The 10,471-nt window shown below is 40.5% G+C and overlaps 1 protein-coding gene across 1 annotated transcript in view; it reads left to right on the top strand.

Annotated features, from left to right (window-relative positions):
- Nucleotides 1–2,636: 2,636 nt before the first annotated feature.
- The window catches only part of LOC126109628 (aminomethyltransferase, mitochondrial), a 164,168-nt gene continuing 156,333 nt past the window's right edge, over nt 2,637–10,471 (top strand). The window contains exon 1 of the mRNA XM_049914672.1: nt 2,637–2,777. The gene's annotated coding sequence lies outside the window, so the exon portion shown is untranslated. The remainder of the gene's footprint in view (nt 2,778–10,471) is intronic.

Raw genomic sequence — 10,471 nt, 5'->3', positions numbered from 1 at the left:
ATTTCCTACATAAAGTTCTACCGATGTTACTACAAGATGTTTCACTGCATGACAGAATGGCGATGTACTTCCAACATGATGGATGTCCGGCACATAGCTCGCGTGCAGTAGAAGCAGTACTGCATAGCATATTTCATGACAGGTGGATTGGTCGTCGAAGCACCCTACCATGGCCCGCACGTTCACCGGATCTGTCGTCCCCGGATTTCTTTCTGTGGGGAAAGTTGAAGGATATTTCCTATCGTGATCCACCGACAACGCCTGACAACATGCGTCAGCGCATTGTCAATGCGTGTGCGAACATTACGGAAGGCGCACTACTCGCTGTTGAGAGGAATGTCGTTACACGTATTGCCAAATGCACTGAGGTTGAGGGACATCATTTTGAGCATTTATTGCATTAATGTGGTATTTACAGGTAATCACGCTGTAACAGCATGCGTTCTCAGAAATGATACGTTCACAAAGGTACATGTATCACATTGGAGCAACCGAAATAAAATGTTTAAACGTACCTACGTTCCGTATTTTAATTTAAAAACCCTACCTGTTACCAACTTTTCGTCTAAAATTGTGAGCCATATGTTTGTGACTATTACAGCGCCATCTATCACAAAGCGAAAAAAGTGGTCCAAATGTTCAAATGTGCGTGAAATTTTATGGGACTTAACTACTAAGGTAATTAGTCCCTAAGCTTAGACACTGCTTAACCTAAATTATTCTAAGGACAAACACACACACACACACACACACACACACACACACACACACACACACACACACACACATGCCCGAGGGAGGACTCGAACGTCCGCCGGGGCCTGCGGCATAGTGCATGACTGCAGCGCCTTAGACCGCTTGGCAAAAGTGGTCCAACTAAAACATTCATATTTCTTTACGTACTACTCGAAGATGTAATAAAAAATGGGGGCTCCTATTTTAAAAAACGCAGTTGATATCCGTTTGTCCTATGGCAGCGCCATATAGCGGGCCAACCATAGCTCCATCTGGTTTCCCCCTTCAAGCTAGACAAGTTTCGTTCTCCGTAGTTTTTTCGTTTGATGCTTATTTCGTGACATATTTCGCCCGGTCACGACCAATGGACCACCCTATAGAGGCGTTTTCGAGCTCAGCGCCGTATTCTGCCTGTTTACATATCTGTGTATTTGGATACTTATGCCTGTACCACGTCAGGCAATACTGACCCTACAGCTTATCTTAGAAGCTAGATTAAGGAAAGGCAAACCTACGTTTCTAGCATTTGTAGACTTAGAGAAAGCTTTTGACAATGTTGACTGGAATACTCTCTTTCAAATTTTGAAGGTGGCAGGGGTAAAATATATGGAGTGAAAGGCTATCTACAATTTGTATAGAAACCAAATGACAGTTATAAGAGTTGAGGGCCATGAAAGGGAAGCAGTGGTTGGGGAGGGAGTGACACAGGATTGTAGCCTCTCCCCGATGTTATTCAATCTGTATATTGAGGAAGCAGTGAAGGAAACAAAAGAAAAATTCGGAGTAGGTGTTAAAATCCATGGAGAAGAAATAAAAACTTTGAGTTTCGCCGATGACATTGTAAATCTGTTAGAGACAGCATAGGACTTGGAAGAGCAGTTGAACGGAATGGATAGTGTCTTGAAGGGAGGATATAAGACGAACATCAACAAAAGCAAAACGAGGATAATGGAATGTAGGCGAATTAAGTCGGGTGGTTTTGAGGTAGTTTTGGTATTTGGGGAGCAAAATGATGATTGTCTAAGTAGAGAGGATATAAAATGTAGACTGGCAATAGGAAGGAAAGCGTTTCTGAAGAAGAGAAATTTGTTAACATCGAGTATAGATTTAAGTGTCAGGAAGTCGTTTCTGAAAGTATTTGTATGGAGTGTAGCCATGTATGGAAGTGAAACATGGACGATAATTAGTTTAGATAAGAAGAGAATAGAATCTTTCGAAATGTGGTGCTACAGAAGAATGCTGAAGATTAGATGGGTAGATCACATAACTAATGAGGAGGTGTTGAATAGGATTGGGGAGAGGAGAAGTTTGTGGCACAACTTGACTAGAAGAAGGGATCGGTTGATAGGACATGTTCTGAGGCATCAAGAGATCACCAATTTAGTATTGGAGGGCAGCGTGGAGGGTAAAAATCGTAGAGGGAGACCAAGAGATGAATACACCAAGCAGATTCAGAAGGATGTAGGTTGCAGTAGGTACTGGGAGATGAAGGAGCTTGCAGAGGATAGGGTAGCATGGAGAGCTGCATCAAACCAGTCTCAGGACTGAAGACTACAACAACAACCTGACTGTACCAGTTTTCTTGGCCCTTCAGTGTAGTTTAGGACCACCATCTCTATGCGGATGTCGGAAGAACGTCCGCGCCCCTTGTACCTGACCGCCAAGCGGCTGTGATGACTCACGGTGATAGGCAGCTACTACCGGCAGCAGTGCCAGAGTGTGTACTACTGTACGTAACCGCGTCTAGCCTAGGGCAGCGCGCGGCGTTGCCATGTGGTGGCCGCTCGTACACACGGAGACCGGTTAGCTCGCTGGCGACTTCTGGTGGCCCGAGAAGGAAGCATCGGCGCCTGACCTCGCCGTCCAATCAGTGCCGTGCATAGCTGCTCCTCAGCTGATAGCTGGGCGGACCAGTCTGGGAAGAGCGTGTCTCGTATGCACACACAGTAGCGCAGGGCCCTCGCTACAGACCGGCGATCCGCGCCATCTAAGAATCCACTGGAACACCTGCTGCTCGTCTTGTGAAGACCAGGCCGCCAAAGGTAAGCAAGCTAAGCACTGGCTGTACCTACACGGCTTAAGCTCCCTGCTCAGCAACAGAGTATCCATCCGTGTACTCCGCAATCGCTGCGCAGTGCGAGGCAGAGGGAGCTATAACATCATCATCTTTTCACGGATGAGACCGTCCCTGTTCTGAACTCACAAAAACACCCATCTTCTTCGAGGTCTTTCACGAACTCTTTTCCCATTCGGCTTCTATTTCAGGATCTTATGGGGAATTCTGTGACCTGGCATTCTCACGAGGCGTTGTCTCCAGTCTTCACAGTATTTTCGAACTTTTTCGTTCATATTTAAAATAATTAATACTGTTATAATACCTTGATTTCTAATCGCGTCGCTTTCTATGCAGCATTTCGTCTATCTTAGAAACCACATCTCTCCCACTTGAATTTTGTTATTTCTTATTTTTGTATGCCGTGCCCCACGTCGAAAAAAGGAACCCCAATACAGGGTGATTCATGAAGATACGCAAATATTTTAATATATTATTCTGCATATAAAACCAAATAAAAAAGTTCGTATAAACATAGGTCCACAAATCTTTAGTTGCGTAGTTGCGGCTAGTAAGAGATTTTGCCTGGAGTTTAGCAACTTCGCTAATATGAAGCCATCGCAAAACTGTACGAGGTGAAAGTGAAGCGCGATTTCCATTTATTTTGTTGTTATTGATCTGGTGAATCTACTAAAACATGTCCCAGACCTGGATCTGCAGTAGTTTTCCAGAACGTCCACAGAAGCAAAGAAGTAATTGCGTAAAATTTTTTATTTACTAACTACATGACCCTTTTTTTTTAAGTTCTAGGCGACTGCACAAAGTTATCAACAGAAGTTGTAGAGCATTTAATTTTGGAAAAAATGATCTAATAAACACCATATCTGCATACTCCTCTGTCGTAAATTTAAAAGGCATCCCTATTTAATAAATAATCTACAAACTACGACAGTTACTATGTGGTTCCACTTAAATACACTGTTGTTATTATGTTCTTTCATTGAACAATGCAGAAAACTAACTCCTTTCGAGGCTTGGAAACGACTGAAACAGCTCACTAACGGTTGCCAACAATGACATAAACGTTTCTACATTGTTAATGGAAAGTAAACAAATTTACTTGTGTAATAATATTTGCGTCTCTGGATGTACTGGAAAACTACTGCAGTTACACGTCTGGGACATGTTTTAGTAGATTCACCAGATCAATATCAACAAAATAAATGGAAATCGTGCTTTACTTTAACCTCGTACAGTTTTGCGATGACTTCATATTAGCGAAGTTGCTAAATTTTAGGCAAAATCTTTAATTAGCCGTAACTCCGTAACTAAACATTTGCGGACCTATGTTTATACAAACTTTTTTGTTCAGTTTTGCTTGCAGGATAATGTATTAAAATGTTTGCGTATCTTTGTGAATCACTGTATAGAATCGCTTTATTGCGTGTGTGTCCGACTGGTAAGAATCATTTTTCTCAGAAACGATTAAAGTATCAAGTTCAAATTAATGTCGCATATTGAGGTATACGGTCCCATGGTGGTGAAAAACTTTTAAGCCTCCAAGTCAATGAAATCAAATGATGTGGTCATTTATTTCACGCATTCTGATACGCGAGAACTCGCTCACCAAACACCTCTTGCGTAGTGGGCCTAGAATCATAAAATTTGGCAAGAAGCAAGGTGTCACTCTACAAGTAAAGGAAAAAATCTCGAAAATTCTCAAACTGTAATTATATAACACGCAAAACATTTTTTGTTATTATTTATCCGTCTCTCTCTTTGTTTTTCCGTTAGCTGAGACACTTTTTCTGTGGAACAGTTTCGCATATCCTGTTCAAATTTATGTCGCATACTAAGGTCGATGGTCCATTATGGGTGTACAAATTTTGAGCTTCTATGTCAATGCATTCAAAAGATAGGGCCTGTTATGTTGGACATTTTGATAGTCGAATACAGACATGAAATTTTGCAAGACCCGAGGTTTCAGCGTCCAAGTAAATCGAAAACCCGGAATTGTTAATTTCTAAGGATATCACACGAGAAAATATTTATTTTCTCATTTGTTATCAGACTTGAAACCTGAAATTAAAGAATTCTTCAAAGTCCTCTGATCCCAGTGACCGATATGTTGGCAGTATCAGTGTCGATACCAGGAAAAAATCCTCGATTCTCGGAATGTATGAATATCTGTGCACATAACTAAGTTTTTACAGAACTGGCCAGTTTTTTTTGTCCTAACCCAGCTTTCGCTTCCTAGGATAAAGCAGGAACCACTATCACTTTATAGAATTTTTTTGTACTTTGTAGCCCAGTGTTCCGCTAATGGTTTCACAGAGAGCTTGGATTTTGCGTAGTTCATATTCACCGTTAGAGACAAAATCGAAACTTACAGTATTTGGGAGAGTTGCTCAAAAACACAGTTATCGAAAATAATTTTTGATTGGATATTTTTCTCGGAATGACATTATTTTTTTTTTTATTGCTAGAAATTCTCAAGTATTTGTGCATATTTCGTTAATTTGGTATACTTATGTTTGGAAGTCATCTTCATTGTTTAGAATAACAACGATATCATCTGCAGACAGAAGTACATACAGGAATATCGCATTCGTTGTCCTAGTTTCTTTCTTTGCGTTACATTTCTATTTGTGAAGAACGAAGTCAGTGTAAATATTAAAAATGTTAGGTGATAGTCCACGCCTGTGTCTAACACCCTGGTTAACAATTATTTCTTTTAATCGATTCCTATCTGTGTTTAGTACAATGCGTGTAGTTTTGTAAAGACTTACTTTGAAAAAATAAGCAGGTATCACGAAAACTTCTCAGACTCACTGCAGATGCTGACACACGGGCTGAGCTTCGAACTCTTCATAAGTGGAAGGAAGGGGAAGAAACCTTAACACATGTAACGAATACCCTCCACCTTCGCTTATGTTGATGTAAGAGGAAGTGTCCGTAGCATCTATTAAAGAAATATAGCGCCACTATCCACTTTTTCTTCAGAGAAATCTCTAAAAAAACTGTATCAGGATGTCTGGACGACGCTCCTCCGAAGTCGAAAATGGTACTTTATTTTGTTTACTGTATCTAAGAGAGGCTGTGCTGATTTCGCGAAACATATAAGTGGTTGCAATTGCGATCTAGACGGAAACTGTAGCAAAGAATTCAGGCCGACTTGATCTCTTGAGTCACGCGTGGATTTCACTTCCCTTACTGATGTATGAGGGAGGACTGCGCTTTTGTCTCTTGCTTATCTGATATCTGAAGGGTCTGAACTAAGATAAGGCTGGAATGCTATTCCTTTCTTACGCTTGTGCGATGGAGTAATTGACTCGGTCCTAATGACCCTAAAGCCATAGGTCTGTTTAGTCCAAACTCTCGTCTTTATCCAGATACTGTGATCACTGTCGACATCCATTAATCTTCTCCAAACAGCGTTAATAACGTTTCTGTTTCGGAATAATCAGGTTTAGTACAATCTGTTCAATCTTGTTACTTGAAAAGTTTTCCGTTTTTCCGTGTTTGCCTAACGAGTTTTGGAAAGAAAGTCAAAGTAAATAAAAGAAATCTATTCAATTTGAATTGGTATTCACGATGTCGGCAACGTTTCCAATGACATATCGTAAGCGGAGATGTAGCGTGCACTAGGTTACCATCATTTATATAATATCGTTATTGCACCATTACTACATTTCGAAGAAGGTTTCGAATGAACCCTACTAAATTTCTGAGTTGTTGTCGCTGTGGTCTTCAGTCCGAAGACTGGTTTGATGCAGATCTCCATTCTACTCTATCGCGTTCGAGCCTCTTCACCTCCGAATAACCACTGCAATCTACAGCCTTCTGAATCTGTTTAGTGTATTCATCTCTTGGTCTTCCTCCACGCTTCCCTCCAGTACTAAATTGTTGATCCCTCGATGTTTCAGAATGTGTCCTACCAACCGATCCCTTCTTCTAGTCAGATTGTGCCACAAATTTCTTTCCTTCCCAATTCTATACAGTACCTCCTGATTTACGCTATCTGCCCATCTAATCTGCAGCATTCTTCTGTAGCACCACATTTCGAAAGCTTCTATTCCCTTCTTGTCTAAACTATTTATAGTCCATGTCTCACTTCCTTATATGGCTACACGCCACGCGAATACTTTCAGAAAAGACCTCCCGACACTGGATGTTAACAAATTTCTCTTCTTCAGAAACACTTTCCTTGCCATAGCCAGCCCACATCTTATATCCTCTCTACTTCGACGATCAGTAGTTGTTTTGCTCCCCAAATAGCAAAATTCATTTACTACTAATCTAATTTCCTCAGCATCAACCGACTTAATTCGACTACATTCCGTTACCCTCGTTTTGCTTTTGCTGATGTTCATCTCATACACTCCTTCCGAGACTCTGTCCATTCCGTTCAACTGCTCTTCCATGTCCTATCCTATCTCCGACAGAATTACGATGTCATCGGCAAACCTCAAAGTTTTTATTTCCTCTGCCTGGACCTAAATTCATGCTCCAATTCTTTTTTTCCTTTACAGATTGCTCAACATACAGACTGAATAACGTCGGGGAGAGGTTACAACACTGTTTCACTACCTTCTCAACCACCGCTTCCCTTTCATGCCCATCGACTCTTATAACTGCCATCTGGTTTTTGTGCAAATTGTAAATAGCCTTTCGCTCCCTGTGTTTGACCCCTGCCACATTTACAATTTGAAATAGAGTATTCCAGTCAACATTGTCCAAAGCTTTCTCTAAGTTTAAAAATACTATAAAAGTAGGGTTGCCTTTCCTTAACCTATCTTCTATGATAAGTCGCAGGGTCAGTATTGCTCCGCATGTTCAAAACTGGTTCAAATGGCTCTGAGCAGCATGGGACTTAACATGAGGTCATCAGTCCCGTAGAATTGGAACTACTTAAACCTAACTAACCTAAGGACACCACACCTACCCATGCCCGAGGCAGGTTCCAGACTGAAGCACCTAGAACCGCTCGGCCACACCGGCCGGCTTCGCGTGTTGTGTTTTTCTATGGAATCCAAACTGATCTTCCGCAAGATCGGCTGCTATCAGTTTTTCCACTCGTCTGTAAAGAGTTGGTGTTAGTATTTTGCAACTGTGACTTGTTAAACTTATAGTTCGGTAAGTTTTATACTTGTCAGCACCTGCTTTCTTTGGAGTGGGAATTACCATTCTCTTCTTGAAGCCTGATTGTATTTCGCCTGTCTCATTCATCTTGTTCATCAGATGGAAGAGTTTTGCCATGACTGTCTCTCCGAAGGCTATCTGTAGCTCTAGCCGAATGTTGTCTACTCCCGGGGCCTTGTTTCGACTTAGGTGTTTCAGTGCTCTGTCAAATTCTTCACGCAGTATCATATTTCCCATTTGATCTTCACCTACGTCGCCTTCCATTTTCATAACATTACTCTCGAGTACATCGCTCTTTTACAGACCCTCTATATACTTCTTCCATCTTTCTGCTTCCCCTTCTTTGCTTAGGACTGGTCTTCCATCTGAGCTCTTGATATTCACACAGGTGGTTCTCTTTTCTCCAAAGGTCTCTTTAATTTTCGTGTAGGCAGTATCTATCTTACCCGCAGTGATATATATATACCTCTACATCCTTACATTTGTCCTCTACTCATCTCTGCTTAGCCATTTTGCGCTTCCTGTCAATCTCATTTTGGAGATGTTTATATTCCTTTTTGCCTACTCCATTTACTGCATTTTTATATTTTCTCCTTTCATCAATTAAATTCTATATATCTTGTGTTACCCAAGCATGTCTACTAGGCCTCGTCTTTTTACCTACTTCATTCTCTGCTGCCTTCACTATTTCATCTCTCAAAACTACCCATTCTTCTTCTACTGTTTTCCATTCCCCTGTTTTTGTCAATCTTTCCTTAATGCTCCCCCCCTGCACCCCCCCCCCCTGATACCCTCTACAATCTCTAGTACTATCAGTTTATCCTGGACGCACCTCGCTAATTTCCTGTCTTTTTGTGGTTTAGTCAGTTTTAACCCACAGTTCATAACCAATAAGTTGTGGTCAGAGTCCAACCTGTCGCTGGAAATGCCTTACACGTTTAAATATAGTTCTGAAATCTCGGTCTTAACGCTATACGTATAATCAATCTGAAACCTTCCGGTGTTTCCAGGTATCTTGCACGTATACAACTTGCTCTTATGATTCATAAACGAAGTGTTAGCTATCATGAAATTATGCTGTGTGCAAACTTCTATGACCAGGCGGATTCCTCTTTCATTCCTTTCACCCAGTCCATATTCACCTACTACTTTTTCTTCTCTTCCTTTCCCTACTATCGAATTCCACTCCCCCACCACTATTAAATTTTTGTCCCCTTAACTATCTGATGAATTTCTTTTATTTTATCATATATTTGTTCAGTGTGTTCATCATCTGCAGAGCTAGCTAGCACATAAACTTGCACTGCTGTGGTGAGTGTGGACTTCTTGCCTCAGCGTAGGGAGTGTATTATTGTTGCCAAAGCTTTCTTTAAGTCTAAAAATACTATAAAAATACGGTTGCCATTCCGTAATTTATCTTCTTTGAGAAGCCGTGGGGTCAGTATTGGTTCACGTTTTCATATTTTTCTATGGAATCCAAACTGATCTTGCCGCGAGGTCGGCTGCTACCAGTTTTTCCACTCGTCTGTGAAGAATTCGTGTTAGTATTTTCCAGCCGTGACTTATTAAACTTATAGTTCGGTAAGTCTTATACTTGTCAGCACCTACTTTCTTTGGAATGGGAATTATCGTATTCTTCTTGAAGCCTCATTGTATTTCGACTGTCTCATACATGGTGGAAGCCCACACCAAACATTGTAGGAAACGAAGGCATACAACACATAATACCTTTGTATTTGAGTTTCTGAGGGTAGGGTAGGACGTCAAACGGGCCGACGTGGAGCAGGAGAGGCATCACAGGACATTTTAATTTGCACTGTCTATACTTTTACAAATAAATTCATAAAACTGTGTCAGTATGACAAGGAAGGATTCAGGATTCATTCTCATAGCCTATGCAAGTTCAAAAAAATTAAAAAATAATTTTTTTTACATGTGAAATTTCATCATTTTTTTCACTTGCTATTGGCTGCATTTATTGCTATAGGTACACTTTTCTTCGGAAGTAAGACAGATTCTTCGATGAATTTTGCGCAGCATAACAAACCATACTTACAAGTGTATGATACTTTAGAATTTTCCAAATCTGTTAAAAACTGTGGTAAAACGGAGATAATTAACCATAAAATTTGACTTTTTTGTATAAATGTGTCAGCTCATTTTAGGGTGCCATGGCCTAGTAGCCACATCTTCAATTGATAATGGCCCAAGGACGAAAGTGCAATCGTGAAATAAAGAAAGTGTTACAGTCACTGGCGTAAATATGTCTTTCATAAAATTTGAGTTTCTTTCTAAACATGAGGTTTAAAATGTAAGACCTCATTCAGTTTTTCATAAATTAAATAAATTCTAGAATTTCATACACCTGTGAGTATGGTTTGTATGTTCTGCAAAATTCATCTAAGAATCTCTCTTACTTATGAAGAAAAGCGTACCTATAGCAACAAACGCAGCCAGTAGTAACTGAAAAAAATGATGAAATTTCACATGTAACAAAGATTTATTTTGCTATGTTTTTGAACTTCACTGCTATGAGTGTGA

This window comes from Schistocerca cancellata, chromosome 12, assembly GCF_023864275.1.
Source record: "Schistocerca cancellata isolate TAMUIC-IGC-003103 chromosome 12, iqSchCanc2.1, whole genome shotgun sequence".
Lineage (NCBI taxonomy): Eukaryota > Metazoa > Arthropoda > Insecta > Orthoptera > Acrididae > Schistocerca > Schistocerca cancellata.
This window is presented reverse-complemented; position numbering and strand designations above follow the sequence as displayed.